The 22,638-nt window shown below is 46.2% G+C and overlaps 1 long non-coding RNA gene across 1 annotated transcript; it reads right to left on the reverse strand.

Annotated features, from left to right (window-relative positions):
• Window positions 1-2,286: 2,286 nt before the first annotated feature.
• LOC120991745 lies at window positions 2,287-20,982 on the reverse strand. Its single transcript, XR_005776792.1, has 3 exons — window positions 20,841-20,982; window positions 14,453-14,455; window positions 2,287-2,296 (listed from the first exon to the last, which is right to left on the reverse strand). It is a non-coding gene; the product is annotated as an uncharacterized LOC120991745 (long non-coding RNA).
• Window positions 20,983-22,638: the final 1,656 nt, after the last annotated feature.

Here is a 22,638-nt window from a genome sequence, read left to right on the forward strand (position 1 = left end):
AAATAGTCCCACAACATGGACAGTGATATACTAGAGGGGGGTCAATGACAAAAATTCCCACAACAAATCTATGTATTTTAATCATGGGCCATTTTAATGCGTCATAAAGGGAAATTCTCAAAAATGTGCCCTGCTGGAGCTTAGAAATTTTTTATTTTAGGCAAAGGGAGTTAAGGCCCTAAAAATTAGGCATTCACCTGACAGATAAAATAAATTGTGATTATGTGGCTCAAGGTACATTATGTGGTCACTGAATATCAATTTTACTGCAGGCCAGTGGAGTACATGCCAAAAAACATTAGGCATTCACCGGAAAGAAAAGATTAAGTGATTATGTGGCTGGAGGTATATTAGGCGGTCATTGGATAACAATTTTACTGCAGACCAGTGGATTACAGGCCCCAAACATTTGGCATTCACCGGACAGAAAAGATCAAGTGATTATGTGGCTGGAGGTATATTAGACGGTCATTGGATACCAATTTTACTGCAGGCCAGTGGAGTAGAGGCCCCAAACATTAGGCATTCGCCAGACAGAGAAGGCCTTTTATGCTGCTGTATTTACATAAGACAGGGACCATTCTTTGTTCTGGGTGGTGGCGGATATGTGTGGGCTGGAATGAGGAAATTCAATTAAATGTGGTCATCACAGGTGTTGAATTCCTCCGAGATCAATGCCTCATTCATTTTTAGAAATGTGAGGTAGTCTACACTGTTGTGAGTTAGGCGAGTGCACTTATCGGTCACGATCCCCCCCCTGCTGCGCTAAACGTCCTTTCGGACAGGACACTCGACAAGGGTCAAGCCAAGAGTTCCATGGCAAATTATGCCAGCTCTGGCCACAGGTCAAGCCTGCACACCCAGTAGTCCAGGGGTTCCTCGCTTCTCAGAGCGTCAACATCGACTGTTAACCCAATATTGTCGGACACCTGTCGGTCTAGGCGTTCCCTGAGGCTGGATCCGGAGGGCGGCTGTCGATGGGTTGTTTGCAAGAATGATCTCATATCTTCAAAGCACCCTCTTCTTGCATGCACTGTAGGATTGGTACCTGCAACTGTTTCTATGTGGGTGGAAATTTCCTTTGCCATCGCCCGCAACAGCAGAATACAGCATCTCTAGCAGAAAAGCCTGGATATTCTGCATTATACCTGCCCTCTGTGATGCTGGTAACATGTCCGCCATTTTGTGCGACTGACCAGTTTGGTGATGTCATCAAATGGCCGCAGAAGTCTGCATGCGTCACGCATGAGCAGCCACTGGCGCGGTGAAAAGAAACCAAAGCTCCCCAGAACCTGTCCTGCTGCAGAGTTCATACAGGTAGTCGTTAATGGCACGTTGCTGCTGTAGCAGCCTATCAAGCATATACAAGGTGGAGTTCCATCGCGTCGGGCTGTCACAAATAAGCCGTCTGAGGTGCAGGTGGTGTCGCTGCTAAACGTCAGCAAGGCGAGCCATGGCCATGTAAGATCTTCTAAAATGGCCAGAGATTTTTCTGGCCTGCCGCAAGACGCCCTGGACCCCGGGGTATTTGGCAATGAATCGCTGCACGACTAAGTTCAGGACGTGTGCCATGCACGGCACATGTCATTTTACCCTGTTTCAGCGCGCTCAGCAGATTGGCACCATTGTCGCATACCACTTTACCAACTGTCAAATTGAGCGGGGTTAGCCACTGATCGGCCTGTGACCGCAGAGCTGAAAGCAGTGCAAGACCAGTGTGGCTCTTGACTTTCGGGCACAACAGCCGCAGCACAGCATGGCAATGTCTCACCTGGCACGTCGAATAGGTTCTGGGGAGCTTGGGGGGTGCAGCGGAAGAGGTGATAGTAGCAGTGGAAAAGGAGGAGTCGGCCGAGGAGGAGATGGAGGATGGAGTAGGAGGAGGAGAAAAAGAGGCAGGCCTTCATGCAATCCGTGGCGGTAACGCCAAATCCACACGGGTGCCACGAGTTGCATGCTTTACAGCCACCAGAAGGTTCACCCAGTGGGCAGTAAAAGTTATGTACCTTCCCTGCACGTGTTTGCTAGACCACATGTCTGTAGTCAGATGTATCTTGGCACCGACACTGTGTGCCAGAGATATATTAACTTGCCGCTGAACATGGCAATATAGTTCAGGGATGCCCTTCTGGGAGAAAAATAATCTTTCTGGGGACCATCCATTGCGGTGTGCCAATGGCCACAAATTTTCTAAAGGCCTCCGAGTCCACCATTTTATATGGCAGTAGTTGGCAGGCTAGCAGTTCCGACAAGCCAGCGGTCAGCCGTTGGTCAAAGGGTTATCCGGTGTCATCAACTTTTTACGTTTGAACATTTGGGCCACGGAAGCCTGCCTTGTGCCAGATGAACGCAACGAAGGCACGGTGGAAGGTGGGGTGGAGGACAAATGGGAGGAGAGAGGAGAAGCAGAAGAGGCAGGATGTGGAGAGCCAGGAGTGTGGCTTTGTAGGTTCTGACGGTGTTGCTCCCACTGGGATCAGTGATGGGAGGCCAGGTGCTTTCTTAAGGCAGTCATCCCTAGGTGAGTGATGGGCTTACCTTGACTTATGAGTTGACAGCACAGGCTGCAGATGGCAACACTATTGTCAGAAGCTGACACGTTATAAAAAGCCCACACTGCCGAGCCATGTGCCGGCGTCCTGGGAGCCCCAGATGTTACCATACATGGTGGATGGCTCGCTCCAGATACCTTTGCAGTCTGCTTTTTGCCTCCTGTGCACTGCGAGTTCTGCCTGCTTCTCCTTCTACCCCCTATCTGCTGCTCTGTCTCTCCCTCTGAACTCCCCTCCTCTTCCTCTCTTGTGGGCACCCACATGACATCCATCGACACGTCATCATCGTCACCTTCACCACCACTGATATTAGAGATCTTGGAGTAGGCAGCAACAGCGGGGACCTCTTTTCTTGGGCTGATCTGGGTACTGTCGTCAGACTGCTGGGTGGCAGCCGCTGCTACCTCATCTTCCTGATCCTATGCCAAGAATGGCTGCGCATTGGTAAGGTCTGGGAATGGATGGGAAAATAATTCCTCTGACTCGAGTGGAGAGGCTATGGTGGTGGTGGTACGGTATCTTTAGGGGTGCATATAGCAGAGAGTGAGGAGGGTGCTGATGCAGAGGATGAGGAGGGTGCTTAAGCGGAAGGCTGAGTGAGCCACTCAACCAACTCTGGTGCGTCCTGTGATGTAATCGCATGCACCTTCTCCAACTTTCCACTTAGGCTCCGGCCTGGTGCACCTGCCTGACCCCTATCACCCCTGCGGAATGGCCTGTCTCTTCCTCTGCCTGTCATTTTCAAAATGACCGTATGACAAAATCCCTGTAGAAGAGCAGTATTTGTGGAAGCAGGTATATCGCAGGCCTAAATTAATATGTGGTGGAATCCGGTATATCAATCCCCTCTATCAGTATTTTGTGGAAACTGGTATATAGAACTCCTTAATGAGTATTTGCTGGAAGCAGGTAAATCAAACCCCTTAATCAATATTTGGTGGAAGCCGGTGTATCGCAGGCCTCAATCAATATTTAGTGGAAGCCGGTATATCAATCTCCTCTATCAGTATTTTGTGGAAACAGGTATATAGAACCCCTTAATGAGTATTTGCTGGAAGCCGGTAAATCAACAGTGATGAGCGCAGGGGCAATATTCGAATTCACAATATTTCGCGAATATTTGGGCAAATATTCATCATATATTCGCGAATTTGTGATCTCCAGTCATTATTTTCTTGATTGCAAAAATCGGCAATCGGAAAATTTGCAATAGAGTGCGCAATATGAAAATTCGCAATCAACACTACTCCTATAGGCAACACTACTGCTAAGTGCCGATATTTGCGATAAATTCGCAATATAGTTGCGTTAAATTCGCGATTACAATATTATGAATACAAATATATACTAAATATTCGCGAGTTCTCGAATTGGCGATATTCACGATTAAAATTCGCAATTCGAATATTCGCGCTCAACACTATAAATAAAAAACACTTAATCAATATTTGGTGGAAGCCCGTGTATCGCAGGCCTCAATCTATATTTGGTGGAAGCTGGTATATCAAACCCCTAAATCAGTATTTTGTGGAGACAGGTATATAGAACCCCTTAAAGGGAACCTGTCACCGGGATTTTGTCTATAGAGCAGAGGACATGGGCTGCTAGATGGCCGCTAGCACATCCGCTTACCCAGTCGCCATAGCTCTGTGAGCTTTTATTGTGTAAAAAAAACCGATTTGATACATATGCAAATTAACCTGAGATGAGTCCTGTCTCTGACTCATCTCACGTACAGGACTCATCTCAGGGTAATTTGCATATGTATCAACTCAGTTTTTTTACACAATAAAAGCACACAGAGCTATGGGGACTGGGTATGCGGATGTGCTAGCGGCCATCTAGCAACCCATGTCTTCAGCTCTATACACAAAATCCTGGTGACAGGTTCTCTTTAATGAGTATTTACTGGAAGCTGGTATATCAAACCCCATAATCAATATTTGGTGGAAGCCAGGGTATCGCAGGCCTCAATAAATATTTGCTGGAAGCCGGTGTAACACACCCCTCAATCAATGTTTTGTGGAAGCTGGTGTTTCACACCCCTCAATCAGTTTTTGGTGGAAGCAGGTATATCGCACCCCTTAATCAGTTTTTTGGGGGAAACAGGTATATCACACTCATTGCAATTAGTTATTCCAATAGAGTTTGTCCCTCTATCTAGCTGCGGTATCTCAGCAAAACCGCACACAACTGCTGCACAATACAAATGCACCTTATACAAAATCGCCAAGAATGGCAGAATTCCACAGTGAGGAATTATAGAAGCTTAATGCACATTTTCACACCTTCCTACATATACAATTTAACTTTTAATAAATACCACTAAAAGCTGAAAATACATTAAAGACAGGCCCTGCAATCTAAAAAGCTGTGTTACTCACGGTTTGTAGAACCACTGATGAATGTACACACGTGTTGATCACCAAGATTTTTTGATAGTTGATATGGGTTTCCCTACTCTCTCCCTATTCCACCCTTAGCTAGTCCTCACCCCAGGGACATCCCCTGATGGTGGAGGTTCCCTGTGCTCGTACCTATACTAGTAATCACCTATACAGACCCTATACTAAGGCAAATAGTTAGATGCAATAAAATACATACATGAGTATATTGTGCTAAATAAGTGTGACAGTTATATAAAGATGAAAAATGTATTGGAAAATAACAAAAAAAAAAAAAACAACATGTCCCGACGCAGCGTTTCCCCAGCAATTAAATACTGGTTCATCAGGGGACAAAAAGATATTAGACTCGAACAGGGTCCTTTGATATGAATCCTCCTCCAAATAAAAAAAGATCTCCAAAAATTCGGAAATCTATAGTCCCTGAGATAGGAACATATGGAGACTTGGACTTAGATGTAGGCTCTAGGATGAAAGGCGTCTCAGTATTTGGTTCAAATCTGGCGCCTTATATGTCACCCCCTCCATAATACACGCCCACTAACTTCCCCTTCCTAAGCCAAGACAAGTGCTGTCAAAATCTTGCTATTTCCATCTCCCTTCACTCCCAACACCTCAATATTTATCCCCCAAAGTTCAAAGTACAGGATCGCTGCATTATAGCTACTATGGCAATGGAGCTGCAAGAGGGCCACATGACGGCCATTGAAAGAGTGTATCTCACCCAGGGGAGCCTGGGTGAAAATAGAAAAGTCCCGGCAAAGCATGGAAAGGGCGTGTTGTTTGCACAAGGAGTGTGTCACTAAGGGGCCCGGCCTTGGTGGAATAAAGGCCCTAGATACAGGTGGCCACTAAGCTAGTTGGTGGACGCCAAGCTACTTAGCTTAGCTGGCTCCAGCTCGTCCAGGGTGGGCTTTTACTGGGAACAGGCAATATGTTCGGTGGGTGCCTGTTCCCCATGCTCCACTCCGGTATTTAAGAATATGCCCATGTCCAGGGATGCTATTTAATCCTGTTGTTGGACTTGGGTGGGTCTCTCAGTCTGAGGAAGGAGCAGGCTGTTCTAAAACCTATGGGAGCCGGGACCCTCTGACCCTGTGTGGGGTAAGCACTGCAGTGTTTTGTGGAGCTGGGTGGTAGACCCAGATCCTGCTAGAGAGGGACTATACTGTTTAGTCAGCGGCCAGACGGCTGAGGATTTATTTTGATTTATGTTTTGGTTGCTGTTTGTGCATGAAGACTGCCAAATAAATGCACTGTTTGGACACTACAGCCTTTGTCTGGAAGAAGTCTGTGAGAATGATCCCTGAATAAAAAGACGATCCCTCACACTACCTATTTATTACTCTTCGGTCTAAAACAGGCTATGAACGCCACTGTGGAACGCAAATGCGTTCCACCGGCCGAACCGGAAGTGCGCTTCATCACATCATACTTGCGTACCATAGACAGGAAGTGGCTAGTATCGGAAGTCTGCTGTGGAACGCAAGATGCGCTCCACAGCGTAACCCTACAGTATATGAATATAAGATATAATGATAACGCGTTATAATTCGCTTTGTTAATACATCTGCCACCAGAATTAAGCTCCTGCAAAAGGAGGGAAGAGGGGAGGGAAAAATCAGTGAGGAGAGAGGGGGAGAGAAGTGGGATAAAGATGACCTATAAGGATAGTCATTTAAAGAGATATTACATATATTTTGATACTATGCCTATTTCAGTAAATACTTACAATAGGCCCACATCCTATGCAGGGAGCAAAAAAGAAGTCCTCAGGGAGTAGTCCATATTTGGTAAGGACACTCCAATGGGACTTACCAATTGATATAATCTATAATGGACCTTTCTGATCTGATGATTCCTATTACAGCATATATTAAAATGTCAAGACCTCCATGACCAGGGAGCCAGGAAAAGAAAGAAAATAACCCAATGAAGGTGCACTAAATTCTATATATTAATTGACAGAATACCTAAGAATACACACAGAGAGAGTATTACTGACTATAAGAAACAACCAAATGACAAGTGTTCGTTGACACCCTCTTTATTTGATGTTCGTAATCTATAGATCCATTGACTCTTCCTCTGTAATATCCTTCTATTCCAATCTCCCTTACGTGGAGAGGGATGGATAACTTCTTGAAATCTGAGGGATTTAGGGTCCCCCCCCATGGAATTCATGAACATGATTTGTTTCTAATGTGTCCCTCTTATGTTTAATGTCTCCAATGTGTTCCCCAATTCTCCTTCTCAGTTCTCTTTTAGTTTTTCCCACATAATTACGAGGGCACTGACACGTGATAAGGTACACTACTCCACATGTTCTGCAATTAAAATCTGTTCTCTGTAATTACCCTTTTAAATGTTTTAGATATCAAAATGAAGGGGCAAGCTACACAGCCACTGCATTTGAAAGTCCTCAAGGGTCTTCGATCCAGCCAGGTATCTGAGTGTCTAGGTTTCACATACATACTATGTACCAGGCGATCCTTGTTTGACCTACCCCTCCTGAACGTAACAGCTGGTCTTGGAGGTAGTACGTCCACCAGATCTTGATCTGTCTGTAAGATTCCCCAGTGCTTCCTCAATATCTCAAAGATCTTCTCATGAGCATTATCATATGTGCCTATTATCCTCATTATGCCTTTCTATTCTGATGTGGGCCTATTGTAAGTATTTACTATTGTAAGTACCGTATTTACTATTCTAAGTATTTACTGAAATAGGGATAGTATCAAAATATACAGTATGTAATATCTCTTTAAATCGCTATCCCTATAGGCCATCTTTATCCCACTTCTCTCCCCCTCTCTCCTCTCCGATTTTTCCCTCCCCCTTCCCTCCTTTTGCAGGAGCTTAATTCTGGTGGCAGATGTATTAACAAAGCGAATTATAACGCGTTATCATTATATCTTATATTCATATACTGTGGGGTTATGCTGTGTAGCGCATCTTGCGTTCCACAGCAGACTTCCGATACTAGCCACTTCCTGTCTATGGTACGCAAGTGTGATGTGATGAAGCGTACTTCCGGTTCGGCCGGTGGAACGCTTTTGCATTCCACGGTGGCGTTCGTAGTCTGTTTTAGACCGGAGAGTAATAAATAGGTAGCTATAATACAGCGATCCTGTCCTTTGACCTTCGGGGGACAAATATTGAGGTGTTGGGAGTGAAGGGAGATGGAAATAGCAAGATTTTGACAGCACTTGTCTTGGCTTAGGAAGGGGAAGTTAGTGGGCGTGTATTTCTTGAGGAGGTGACATATAAGGCGCCAGGTCTGAATCAAATACTGAGACGCCTTTGATCCTAGAGCCTACATCTAAGTCCAGGTCTCCATATGTCCCTATCTAAGGGACTATAGATTCCCGAATTTTTGCAGATCTTTTTTATTTGGAGGAGGATTCATATAATAGGATCCTGTTTGAGTCTAATATCTTTTTGTCCCCTGATGAACCAGTATTTAATTGCTGGGGAAATGCTGCGTCAGGACGTGTTGGAACGTGTTTTTTAATTTTAAATTTTTTGTTGTTTTTCATTAAATTTTTTCACTTATTTAGCACAATATACTCATGTGTGTATTTTATTGCAACTATCTATTTGCCTTAGTATACGGTCTGTATGGGTGATTACTAGAATAGGTACGAGCTCAGGAACCTCCGCCATCAGGGGGTGTCCCTGTGCTGAGGACTAGCTAAGGGTGGAAAAGAGATAGAGTAGTGAAACCAATATCAACTAGCAAAATCTTCATACTACCCTTAGTGATCAGCACATGTGTACATTCATCAGTAGTTCTGCAAACCGTGAGTAACACAGAGAAACAATGGATTTCTGAGAATATGTGCTTTACATCTAATATATGACTCAGGTGTTGACAGTTTATGTACTGTATCAGACTAATGTTTCACCTGTGCTTTTTAGATTGCAGTAAAAAATGGCCAAGGAGAGAAAAAGGTGCTCATAGGGTAAATAAGTTAAAAGCCGAGCCTTCAGAGTAACAGGTAGAGTGGTGCTGCTCACCTGTTGTTGCACCTATTGTTCGGTGCAACTGTGATGGCGGTGAATAGGAGTGATTACGTCTCACTGGTTGATGCTGCCGATTTAGTCCGTGTTCCCCTTTGGCGGGGGCCAAGCCGCCGTCTGGGTCGATGAATAGGGTATATTTCCACTGGACTGGGGGTCGAGTGGAGGGGTGGACCGTAGGCGCAAAAACGCAACCAGAGTATTTTTATATAAACCAATAGGTTTTTATTGTTACAGTGACAACACGTTTTTTAGATTGCAGGGCCTGTCTTTAATGTATTTTCAGCTTTTAGTGGCATTTATTGAAAGCTAAATTTTATATGTAGGAAGGTGTCAAAATGTGTATTTAACAATACAAATGCAATATAATATACTTTCTATGTTAGAAGGTATATTATAGGTATATCACACCACTCAATCAGTTTTTTTTTTGGGGGGGGGGAATCAGGCATATCACACTAGTTGCAATTACAGTAGTTGCTCTATCTAGCTGTGGTATCTTAGCAAAGCCGCACACAACTGCTGCAAAATACAAATGAACTATAATATACTTTCCATGTTAGAAGATGTATTACAGGTATATCACACGCCTCAATCAGTTTTTTTTTGGGGGGGCAACAGGTATATCACACCAGTTGCAATTAGTTATTCCAATAGCGTTTGTCCCTCTATATACAGTGGGATGCGAAAGTTTGGGCAACCTTGTTAATCGTCATGATTTGACTGTATAAATCGGTTGTTATGATAAAAAATGTCAGTTAAATATATCATATAGAAGACACACACAGTGATATTTGAGAAGTGAAATGAAGTTTATTAGATTTAAAGAAAGTGTGCTATAATTGTTTAAACAAAATTAGGCAGGTGCATAAATTTGGGCACTGTTGTCATTTTATTGATTCCAAAACCTTTAGAACTAATTATTGGAACTCAAATTGGCTTGGTAATCTCAGTGACCCCTGACCTACATACACAGGTGAATCCAATTATGAGAAAGAGTATTTAAGGGAGTCAATTGTAAGTTTCCCTCCTCTTTTAATTTTCTCTGAAGAGTAGCAACATGGGAGTCTCAAAACAACTCTCAAATGACCTGAAGACAAAGATTGTTCACCATCATGGTTTAGGGGAAGGATACACAAAGCTGTCTCAGAGATTTCAGCTGTCTGTTTCCACAGTTAGGAACATATTGAGGAAATGGAAGACCACAGGCTCAGTTCAAGTTAAGGCTCGAAGTGGCAGACCAAGAAAAATCTCGGATAGACAGAAGCGACAAATGGTGAGAACAGTCAGAGTCAACCCACAGACCAGCACCAAAGACCTACAACATCATCTTGCTGCAGATGGAGTCACTGTGCATCGGTCAACCATTCGGCGCACTTTACACAAGGAGATGCTGTATGCGAGAGTGATGCAGAGGAAGCCTTTTCTCCGCCCACAGCACAAAAAGTGCCCCTTGAGGTGGGCTAAAGCACATTTGGACAAGCCAGCTTCATTTTGGAATAAGGGGCTGTGGACTGATTAAACTAAAATTGAGTTATTTGGCCATAACAAGGGGCGTTATGCATGGAGGAAAAAGAACACAGCATTCCAAGAAAAACACCTGCTACCTACAGTAAAATCTGGTGGTGGTTCCATCATGCTGTGGGGCTGTGTGGCCAGTGCAGGGACTGGGAATCTTGTCAAAGTTGAGGGACGCATGGATTCCACTCAGTATCAGCAGATTCTGGAGACCAATGTCCACAAATGTCCAATGTCCACAATGTGACAAAGCTGAAGTTGCGCCGGGGCTGGATCTTCCAACAAGACAACGACCCTAAACACTGCTCAAAATCCACTAAGGCATTTATGCAGAGGAACAAGTACAACGTTCTGGAATGGCCATCTCAGTCCCCAGATCTAAATATAATTGAAAATCAGTGGTGTGACTTAAAGAGAGCTGTCCATGCTTGGAAGCCATCAAAACTGAATGAACAAAAGATGTTTTGTAAAGAGGAATGGTCCAAAATACCTTCAACCAGAATCCAGACTCTCATTGGAACCTACAGGAAGCGTTTAGAGGCTGTAACTTCTGCAAAAGGAGGATCTACTAAATATTGAATTCCTTTCTTTTTTGTGGTGCCCAAATTTATGCACCTGCCTAATTTTGTTTAAACAATTATAGCACACTTTCGGTAAATCCAATAAACTTCATTTCACTTCTCAAATATCACTGTGTGTGTCTCCTATATGATATATTTAACTGACATTTTTTATCGTAACAACCAACGATTTATACAGAAAAATCATGACGATTAACAAGGTTGCCCAAACTTTCGCATCCCACTGTAGCTGCGGTATCTCAGCAGAACCGCTCACAACTGCTGCAGAATACAAATGCACTATAATATACTTTCTATGTTAGATGGTTTATTATAGGTATATTACACCCCTCTATCATTTTTTTTTTTTTTTGGGTCAGCAGGTATATCACACCAGTTGCAATTAGTTACTTCAAATAGTGTTTGTCCTTCTATCTAGCTGCTGTATCTCAGCAGAACTGCACACAATTGCTGCACAATACAAATGCACTATAATATACTTTCTATGAGGGAGAGGAGGTAGCAACGGCCGCCACCCAGCAGTCTGATGACAGTACCCAGATCATCCCAAGGATGGTTATCCCCGCTGTTGCTGCCTACTCCGAGATCTCTAATGTCAGTGGTGGTGAAGGTGACGATGATGACGCGTCGATGGACGTCACGTGGGTGCCCACAAGAGAGGAAGAGGAGGGGATTTCAGAGGGAGAGACAGAGCAGCAGATGGGGAGGAGAAGGAGGAGAAGCAGGCAGAACTCGCAGTGCACAGGAGTCAAAAAGCAGACTGCAAATGTATCTGGAGCGAGCCATCCACCATGCATGGTAACATCTGGCACTCCCAGGACAACGGCACATGGCTCCACAGTGTGGGCTTTTTTTTCAGCTTCTGATAATAGTGTTGCCATCTGCAGCCTGTGCTGTCAACGCATAAGTCGCAGTAAGCCCAACACTCACCTAGGGACAACCGCCTTAAGAAGGTACCTGGCCTCCCGTCACCGAGCCCAGTGTGAGCAACGCTGTCAGAACCCACAAAGCCACACTCCCAGAGCTCCACATCCTGCCTAATCTCTTTCTCCTCTCTCCTCCCATTTGTCCTCCACTCCACCTTCCACTGTCCCGTCGTTGCGTTCCTCTGGCACAAGGCAGGCTTCCGTGGCCCAAATGTTCGAGCGTAAAAAAATGATGACACTGGATAATCCTCTTGCCCAACGGCTGACCACTGGCTTGTCGGAACTGCTAGCCCGCCAACTACTGCCATATAAATTGGTGGACTCGGAGGCCTTAAGAAAATTTGTGGCCATTGACAAGCAACTTAAGCAGGGAGGAATCATAACTTCAGATGGAAAAAAATGACGAATATTCTGAAAAACTAATACCGTATTTTTCGCCCTACAAGACATAGCAGTGTTTTTCGCTCCGATAAGACGCACCTAGGTTTTGGAGGAGGAAAATAAGAAAAAATATATTTTCAACCAAAAGGTGTGCTTTTGGTGGGCTTTGAACTAATGGTAGCCTGTGAATGACACTATTATGGGGGTCTGTGGATGGCACTGTTATGGGGGTCTGTGGATGGCACTGTTATGGGGGTCTGTGGATGGCACTGTTATGGGGGTCTGTGGATGGCACTGTTATGGGAGTCTGTGGATGGCACTGTTATGGGGGTCTGTGGATGGCACTGTTATGGGAGTCTGTGGATGGCACTGTTATGGGGGTCTGTGGCTGACACTGTTATGGGGGTCTGTGGCTGACACTGTTATGGGGGTCTGTGGCTGACACTGTTATGGGGTCTGTGGCTGACACTGTTATGGGGGCGTCTGTGGATGGCACTGTTATGGAGGCATCTGTAGATGGCATGACACTGCTATGGGGGGATCTGTGGATGACAGATAAATAGCATCTTATGCTATTTGACATCCACAGATACCCCCCATAACAGTGTCAGCCACTGTGAATGACCCCCAATACACGGGGTGGGGGCTGGCATCTACACTCGTTTTTAAATGGCAGCGTGGGCCTAGTGCAGTCATTGTATTCCATTGCACCGGGCCCCACTCACTGTACTAATGGTATCTACTGTAACTACAGGCATGTAATGGTTAACTATAGATATGTTCGATCCAGCGCTGAGCAGCCTGTACTTACAATCATAGCAGGCTGGAGGCAGGAGGCTGGGAGGCTGGGCGGGCGGGCACTGGCAGCGTAACTTTCTACGTCACGTGCCTGCGCCGCCTGCTTCATTCATAAAGTGGGCGGAGCAGGCATGTGACATAGGAAGTTACGCTGCCAGTGCCCGCCCGCCCGCCCAGCCTCCTGCCTTCTGCCTCCAGCCTGCTATGGTCGTAAGTACAAGCTGATCAGCGCTGGATCGAACATATCTATAGTTAACCATCGCATGCCTGCAGTTACAGTAGATACCATTAGTACAGTGAGCGGGGCCCGGTGCAATAGAATACAGTGACTGCACCGGGCCCCACTGCCATTACAAAACTAAAGGCCGGCCCCCAGCCCCTCCTCCGTCCTCGCTGATACACACGCCGGCCGCGCTGTGCAGCTTGCGGTCGGCGGTGAATCAGTGTAAAAATGGCAGCCTTCGCCCCATAAGACACACTGCCATTTTCCTCCCACTTTTGGGGGGGAAAAAGTGCGTCTTATAGAGCGAAAAATACAGTATATATAGCACTATATTCTATAGTGCTATATAGATTCGTTTTTGACCCACGCCAGCATTGATCGCGTAATATTTGCATATTACGCAATCATTACCTTGCCGATTTTCCAGTAAAAAAAAAAGAATGTAGAATATAACGAATATTTGAATTCGTGAATATTCTAAAAAATATTTGCGAAATATCACGAATTCGAATATGAACCCTGCCGCTCATCATCACAGAGGAGGATGGTGGCTGGGCGGAGGAGGAGGAGAAGGAGCAAGAAGAGCAGGCATTAAACTTTTTGGGGATCCCTGGTGTTGTCCGTGGCTGGGGGGAGGAGACCAAGGTCGACATTCTCCTGGGCGATGAACAGGAGCCAGGGTGCTCCACCGCTTCCAATTTAGTGCAAATGGGGGCCTTCATGCTCCAGTGTTTGAAGAGGAACCCCCGTATAAAAAGCATAAAGGTCAAGGACATGTACTGAGTGGCAACGTACTTAGACCCCCGGTACAAACGCAAAATGGCAGACATGTTACCAGCATCACAGAGGGCTGTCAAAAGGCAGCATTTCCAGGCCATGCTGCGAGAGATGCTGCATTCTGCTGTTGCGGGCACTGGCAGAGGAATTTCCACCCACAGCAAAACAGGTGCGGGTACCAATCATACCGCACCTACAAAAATAGGGCGGTTTGAAGATGTGTTAGTCACTTTGGATATGAGATCATTCTTGCATCCAACCCATCGACAGCCTCACTCTGGATCTAGTCTCAGGGAACGCCTATACCGACAGGTGTCTGACTACATCGGGTTAACTGCCAATGTGGACGCTCTGAGAAGCGAGGAACCCTTTGACTACTGGGTGTGCAGGCTTGACCTGTGACCAGAGCTGGCACAATTTGCCATGGTACTCTTGGCTTGCCCCTCATCGAGTGTTCTGTCCAAAAGGACGTTCACTGCAGCAGGGGGGAATGTGACCAATAAGCGCACTCGCCTAGCTCACGACAGTGTGGACTACCTCACATTTTTAAAAATGAATGAGGCATGGAGGAATTAAACACCTGTTATGACCACGTGTAATTGAATTTCCTCATGCCAGCCCACACATATCCGCCACCACTCAAGTGTCAAGTGAATGCCTAATTTTTGGGGCCTGTACTGGCCGACAGTTACATATTCATCCTGTGACCGCCTAATGCACCTCCAGCCACAGAATCCAAAGTTCTTTGCTGTCAGGTGAATGCCTATTGGCTAATTTTTGGGGCCTGTACTGGCCGACAGTTATATATTTATTATATTTATCCTGTGACCGCCTAATGTACCTCCAGCCACAGAATCCAAAGTTCTTTGCTATCAGGTAAATGCCTATAGATGTTATCCGGTCAATGTATGGCGGTGGTATCCAATAACTGGATGTCCATAACTGTATCCCTTTCCCTGCCCACACAATCCTTTTTTAGAACTGGCATGAGCGGGAAAAATATGCAGATTGTGGTGCTAAGGACCTTTGCACCACAATCTGTGTCAGAAATACGCCTAACATAGAAGTATTTCTATATAATAAATGACCACCTAATTGTATTATTATTCGGGGGTAGGGATACTATCTTTATATTATATAGATTCTAGTGTATTATACTGTGCCCTGTATTTCCCAGTAGAAAATGATCCTTGGGAAACACAGTCCTCATCCCTGACCACCAGGACCAGGTAGCGCTCTGTCAGTACAAGGCGGCCTCCTCTCTCCGCCATGCTGCTCCACTGTGTACTGGTGCTTATTCTGACACTAGGGCTGGGTTCACATCCTGATTTTGCCATCAATTTAATGCATACCAAAAATGTATACGTTAACAGATGCCTCAGACTGATGCCGTACAGTGGAGTCCATTCGTCATACAGTTCCATGGTAGAAAAAAAAATTACGTTACCGTATGCATTTTTTTTAATGGACTCTTCAGTATACAAAAACGTGGAGTGTTGCACATTTGTATTCATCAAACAGATAGGAAATAAAACATTTCTAGGCTCCAGCAGGGCACATTTTTGACAGTTTCCCTTTAAGACGCTTAAAAATGGCCCTGATTAAAATACATATTTTTTGTGGGAGTTTTTGCCAATGATCCCCCTCTGGTATATCACTGTTCATGTTGTGGGACTATTTGTGTACTTCTAGTAAGTGTTTGCTGGCTACAAATATGACCTGAAGGTTATTCAGGTTCGCCTGCCATTAAATTAAATGGGGCCTGCGAATGTGCGTTCACGTATCGTCCCGGCCGATGTTCGTCCATCACTATTCGTGATCTCGTCATTATTTTTGCGATTGCGCAAATCGGCTTTAATGATGCGCATATTTTTTGCGCAATACATGCAACTTCACATTTTATCAGGTCTGAGTAGATATTACTGATTGGTGCACTAAGTATTGTTGTCTGTAGCATGTATGTATGGACAGCAGAGAAAATGATGATTACACTTACCGGTAATCGGATTTTCCTAACCCACCATCACCTTAGACAGATGGCTCCGCCTCCAGGACAGGAAACCTGCAGCATAAAAAGGTGGAGCCACTCTCCCACCTCAGTGAGTTTTCAGAGCATGAGAGGAACACTTTTCCATTCCATACATATATACACTTTTTTTTTATGCGACACCCGTGAACACACAGCCCTACACCAAAGGGAGGGAATAAAGAGGTGCTGTTGTGGGGTCAGGAAAATCCGATTACCGGTAAGTGTAATCATCATTTTTCCCCTCCCCACGACAGCACCTTAGAGAGAGATTTCAGAGATCATCCTCAGGGTGGGTGACATTGCCCAAGACCTTTGTGCCAAAAAGTAGGTCAGAAATAGAATCGAGCTGAAGCCTATAGTGCTTATAGAAAGTGGACGGAGAGGATCAGGTAGCTGCCTGACAAATCTGTTCTATAGATACACTCGCCCTTTCTGCCCAGGAAGTCAACACCGCCCGCGTGGAGTGTGCTCTCACAGAAACAGGAGGAGAAACACCAGATACTGAATATGCCAAGGATATGGCTTCTCTAATCCAGCGGGCAATAGATGCCTTAGAGGCCGTATTACCTTTTCTAACCCCACCAAATAGTACAAATAAGGCAGAAGATTTTCTCCAATCTTTAGTTACTTCCAGGTACTGTAAAATACACCTCTTGACATCAAGAGAATGCAGCTCCTTTTCTCTGTCAGTCTTCGGTTCTGAAAAGAAAGCTGGAAGAACTACCTCCTGAGACCAATTTGACCTAGAAGGGACTTTCGGCAGAAAACCTGGATCTGGCCTCAGCACTACCCTATCCTCTCTGATAGTCATAAAAGGGGGGTTAATGGAGAGGGCTTGAATCTCACTAACCCTCCTAGCTGACGTTAAAGCTACCAATAAAACCAGCTTAAGGGTAAGCAATTTAGCTGAGCAAGAATTTAGTGGCTCAAAAGGATGTTTGTTTAAGGCATTCAATACTAGGTTTAGATCCCAGGGAGGAAATCTGGTGCCCTTCACAGGTACCACTGTGTCAACTGCCGAAAAAAACCTAACCACCCATGGGTCCATGGCTAAATTCCTTCTCCCTAAGACTGACAATGCGGACACCTGCACCTTCAGTGTACTTTTCACCAACCCAAGGGACAACCCTTTCTGGAGGAATTCTAACACCTGTATAACTGAGAATTCTAAAGGCCAAGAAACTCTATCTACACCTAGAAAGGATAAGAACCTTCTTCAGAATCCATGGGTCCGAAACTGTCATGGCTCTCAACAGGGAAAACCATGCCCTCTTCGGCCAGAAGGGCGCTATTAGAATCACTCTTGCTTCCTCGTACCTGATCTTCCTTATCACTAGTGGAATCAACTGCAGAGGGGGAAAAGCATATCCCAGAGGGAAGTTCCATCTCTGGAGAAAGGCATCCACTCCAGATGGGTACTCCTTTGGACTGAGGGAAAAGAACTTCTTGACTTTTCTGTTCTCCCTTGTGGCAAACATGTCTACTGATGGAAGACCCCATACATCCACTATCTGGGAAAATACTTCTGGATTCAGAGACCATTCCCCCTGACGTAACTTGTGACGACTCAAGAAATCTGACAGAGTATTCTCGACTCCTCTTATGTGTATGGCTGAAAGATGTAGAACTCTCCCTTCTATTTGCTTGAAAATCCACTCCGTCTCTCTCAGTAAGGAATCTGACCTGGTTCCCCCCTGATGATTGAGGTACGAAACGACCGACCGATTGTCGGACATCACTCTTACATGCCTGTTCTGGATCTTTGGAAGAGCTGCCCTCAGAGCCAGTAGGACTGCCCGTAGCTCTTTTCGATTTGAAGAAAAACATCTCTGACCCTGGGACCATTCTCCCTGAAAAATCTGATCCTCCACATGCGCCCCACATTCCCAGGGGCTGGCATCGGTAGTTACTACTACTGGTTCCGGAAAGGACCAGGGAACTCCCTGAGTTAAATTCTCTGCTTCCTTCCACCAGTTCAGGGATGAAAGTGTTGGATCTGATAGCTTTATTATTGATTCCAGTGAAGTCCCTGCCCATCTCATGGCGGCCAAGATCTCCACTTGTAGTTCCCGAGAGTGCCTCTGAGCCCACTGTACCACTGGTATACAGGACGTCAGAACTCCTAACAGGGACATTGCTTTCCTTATGGACAAGGCCTCTCCTGACTGAACCCTCTGAACTGCATGCTGAACCCTGGCAACTTTCTCCACTGTGAGGAAAGTTTTCTCCTGTTTGGAATCTAGTACCAGCCCCAAGAAAACTTGTCTTGTCGATGGCTGCATCCTGGACTTCTGGAAATTTAATAACCATCACAGAGTTTGCAGGACATCATCACCCGATTCAGCACTTTAACACATGCCTCCCCAGACTGGGCTACCACCAGGAAATTGTCCAGATAAGGCATGAACGTGATATTCTCCTTTCTGATGAAAGAAGCCATCTCCGCCACTACCTTGGTAAAAATCTGAGGCGCCATAGAGAGGCCGAAAGGTAGCGCCTGGAACTGAAGGTGAAGAACACCGAACTCTGATCTCACAGCCACCCTGAGGAATTTCTGGTGGTCTGGATGTATCGGAATATGATGGTAGGCATCTTTTAGATCCAGAACCGCCATATGGCTTCCCAGAGATAAAAGATAGATCGCTGTCTTGATAGCCTCCATCCTGAATTTCCTGACCTTCAGAAATTTGTTCAGGTGCTTTAAATTTATAATTGTCCAGTACGACCCATCAGTTTTTTTTTACTAGGAACAGAGTAGAATAGAATCCTCTCCCTTCCTCTAACTCTGGGACAGGAATCAACACGTTTTTGTTTGTTAATTTTTTATTTCTTGCATTAATGCGAGAGAAGATCTCGAAATCAAAAATCTTTCTGTGGGATATCTTATGAACTCCAACCTTAGCCCTTACTGCAGAAGTCCCACCAGTCATTTCCCTGCAATCTTTTCACAAGCAGGTAGGAAGAATTTTAATCTTCCCCCTACTGGGATCATGGTGTCATTGTTTTCCCTGTTTCTCTTATTTCCAGATCTAGGCCTTGCTCCCTGCTCTCTGTCTCCCGTCTGCCTTTTATTTTGGAATTTGGACGGGTTCCGAAAGGGCCGTTTATATTGCTTAAACTGGGCAAAGGATTCCTGAGGAAATTTTTTCTTTCTGTCTGCAGCCTTTTCAAGCAAAGAGTCTAGTTCTGACCCGAAAACAAATTTACCGTCACAGGGAATGCTGCATATCCTTAACTTCAAAGGCATATCCCCTCCTTTCCAGCTTTTAAGCCACAAGGCCGGGCGTGCAGAATTATAAAGGGATGCAGCCAGGGGCGTAGCTAGAAATGCATGGGCCCCATAGCAAAAACATTTTGTGGGCCCCCCAGCCCCCACATATCTATCGGGCCTCCCACCACCCCTTCCAGAGCTCCTACGCAAACACGCAATGCACCTACCGCACCCACCTCCTGTGCATACGGTAGATGTTTTTTTACCTTATTTTTCTTTTCATGGGAATGGGGCCAGGCCGCCAGGAAGGGTCGGCCGGGGGTGGGGGGGGGGGAGAAATGTGACATACAATAGGCTATTTCTACCCATTCCCGCCTGGACGGCTCTGGCCCCATCCATGATCACATCATTACCCCCTATTGTGTCACATTTTACACCCCCCATCCCCATGGCACATCATTCCCCCCCCCGGCCGGTCCTTCCTGGCGGCCTGGCCCCATTCCCATGTCACATACAGTTACATACTCAGAGTACAGACATTTACATTATCCCCCCCGGCCCTCCCTCCAGGCTCCATCATGTCATTGTCACGGTCACACAAACTAGCGCCAGAGCAGAGGCGCTCAGGATTAGCACGGCATCACCCCCCCCATAAAAAAAATTTAACACATTATTGATGCTGTGCTAATCCTGAGCGCCTCAGTGTGTGCGCTAGCTAGCCTAGTGCTTTGCGCTCACATGGCCCTGGCGCTCATCTCATCATTTTGAACTAATTTTAAATCAAATGATCATATTAATTATTATAAAATAACATTCAAAATTCAATTGGAACCTACCCTAACAAGTCCTGACCCCTGTCCAGTCTGAAAGCCTGCCGAGTGCCGTCTCCTGCGCTGCTGCTGCTGCTGGCTGCCGCCTGCCAGAGTGCCAGTGTGCGTCTGTCCGAAGGTCTGACTGACTCTGCTGAAGCCTGAATATATATGACTGACTGAAGAATCATGATCTGATCTAATCTGATGATAATTCTGATTCTGATTCAATTTCTTGGCGGGCGCGGGCCGCGGCTGCCGTCTGACTCAGACAGCAGAGTCAGACCTCAGACGGCAGCCGCGGCCCGCGCCCGCCAAGAAATTGAATCAGAATTATCAGATTCATCTGATTAGAGCTGCCCGTGTGACTGTCTACTCACGCCCCCCTGTGCAGGTCAGGTGACGAGTTGTCACTAGTAGTGGCAGCCAGAGCGGTGCGCTGCTGAGCCAATGAATGAATATCTATCATTCATCTGTGATCATCTAGCTCTGCCTGCCTAGCTGCTGCTGCTATGTTGCCCTGACTACGAGTCCGGCCGGGCGGCCCAGCCAGCACACAGCCGCACTCGCACACACAGGCTTGGGGGGTGATATCTGTTGCCCTGACGATAGCATAGCCGCATAGGGCCGAATCTGACTGGCGCCAGTGCGGCCGGCGGGACCACTCCCTCCCTAGTCCCTCCACAACAGGTACCCCCCCCGGCCCGGCCCCTCCCCCTCCACCGCCTGAGTCCGCCTCCTGAGTCTTCCCTCTAGTTACTAGGAGCCGGAGGAACACTTTCCTGCACTGCGGTGCTGGTGCCAGCCTGGCTCCGCCTCCGCTACGCCCCCGTTCCGGCCCCCTCCACCGCCTACCTCATGTTCTCCTTGTGCGGCAGTGCGCCCCGGGCCCGCCTGCTCCAGGCCTACAGTACTCCTCCTTCCTTAGTTCCTTGGCTTCCCCCCAGCCAGGCCCGAGCCGCGGACCGCCCGCTCCCCGCCCACTATACTGGGCGGGCGGTCGGGCCTGGCTTCCTGTGTGTATTAATAAAAAAAAAATTAAAAAATTATGCGGTCCGGACGGGCCCCCAGTAGCGTAGGGCCCCATAGCCACTGCTATGGTTGCTATGGCGATCCCTACGCCACTGGATGCAGCTCTGGCCTCCAGTCTCACCGCATCCATTGAGGCATCAGCAATTAAATCTGCAGCCTTTTGGAAGGTAGGCATGGATGCTAATAGCTGCTCCCTAGGACATCTGTCCCTGATCTGCCCTTCCAGTCTATATAGCCACAGAGACATAGATCTGGCGGCCACGGTGGCAGCTATGCTAGGCCTGAAAGCAGCCGCAGAAGACTCCCAAGTACTTTTAAGTGAAGAATCTATTCTTTTGTCTAAAGGGTCTCTTAAGAAACCCATATCTTTAAAAGGTAAGGAGGATCTCTTGGAAATTTTTTAAATAGCTACATCTAGTCTTGGGGATTTATCCCAGGAGGTAGATGCTTCTTCCTCAAAGGGGTATTTCCGTTTAAAGGTCTTTGATATAAACGGCTTCTTATCCATTTTTTTCCATTCCTTCTCTACTACCGCTAAAATAGACTTGTGTACCGGGAAACATCTACGCTTCTTTTCCCTCAGACCCTCAAATACGGAGTCCTCCACTGATCTATCTTCTTTGGTGTCCTCTAACTCCAGGGTAGATCTAATAACTTTTAGTAATTTGTCCGTATCTTCAGCCGGGAATAGGAATTTCCTTTCTCTCCCTTCATCCTCTGAAGAGGAGGAATCATCAGAGTCCCCATCTGCAGAAGGAGACTCGCTGTCTTTGGACCCTACATCCGACACCACTTTCCTCTTCTTTCTACCAGCTTTAAGGGACACTTTAACTTCGGACATGAGACTTCAAATCCCTTAGAATACCTGGAGTCTCTTCCGCCACAGTTTTTTCAATGCACTGCTGACAGAGCTTCTTAGTATACAAAGATGTCAACGAACACTTGCAGATAGGGCATTTTTTATTCTTTTTCTTGGTCACCACTTTCTTAGGCACCGTCTACGGAGAAGAAACATACCCATATCTAAGGAAACAGCCTTAACCCTTTAAGGACCAAACATTAGAACTCACAATACCGGTGGCAGGATTTCGATGTCTGCGCTTTCAGATCTCCTTTCTTCCTCCATTATTGTGGTCAACCCTGCATACAATAAATATTGTAAACGATTACCACATGCCATCAGAGTGCCCCTCTCACCTGAGAGATCCAATGCATCCTGCAGACCCACCACACCACAGACGCCACTGAGATAGGAACTCTGCTGTCCATCTCCGGACAACTCCGGATCACTGCCATACCTGCTGCCGCTTTTGAAGACGCCAAAAATGCCGAACTTCCGGTCACCTGACCGGAAGTGCACAGCCATGGAACGC

The sequence above is a fragment of the Bufo bufo genome, chromosome 2 (genome assembly GCF_905171765.1).
Source record: "Bufo bufo chromosome 2, aBufBuf1.1, whole genome shotgun sequence".
Classification (NCBI taxonomy): domain Eukaryota; kingdom Metazoa; phylum Chordata; class Amphibia; order Anura; family Bufonidae; genus Bufo; species Bufo bufo.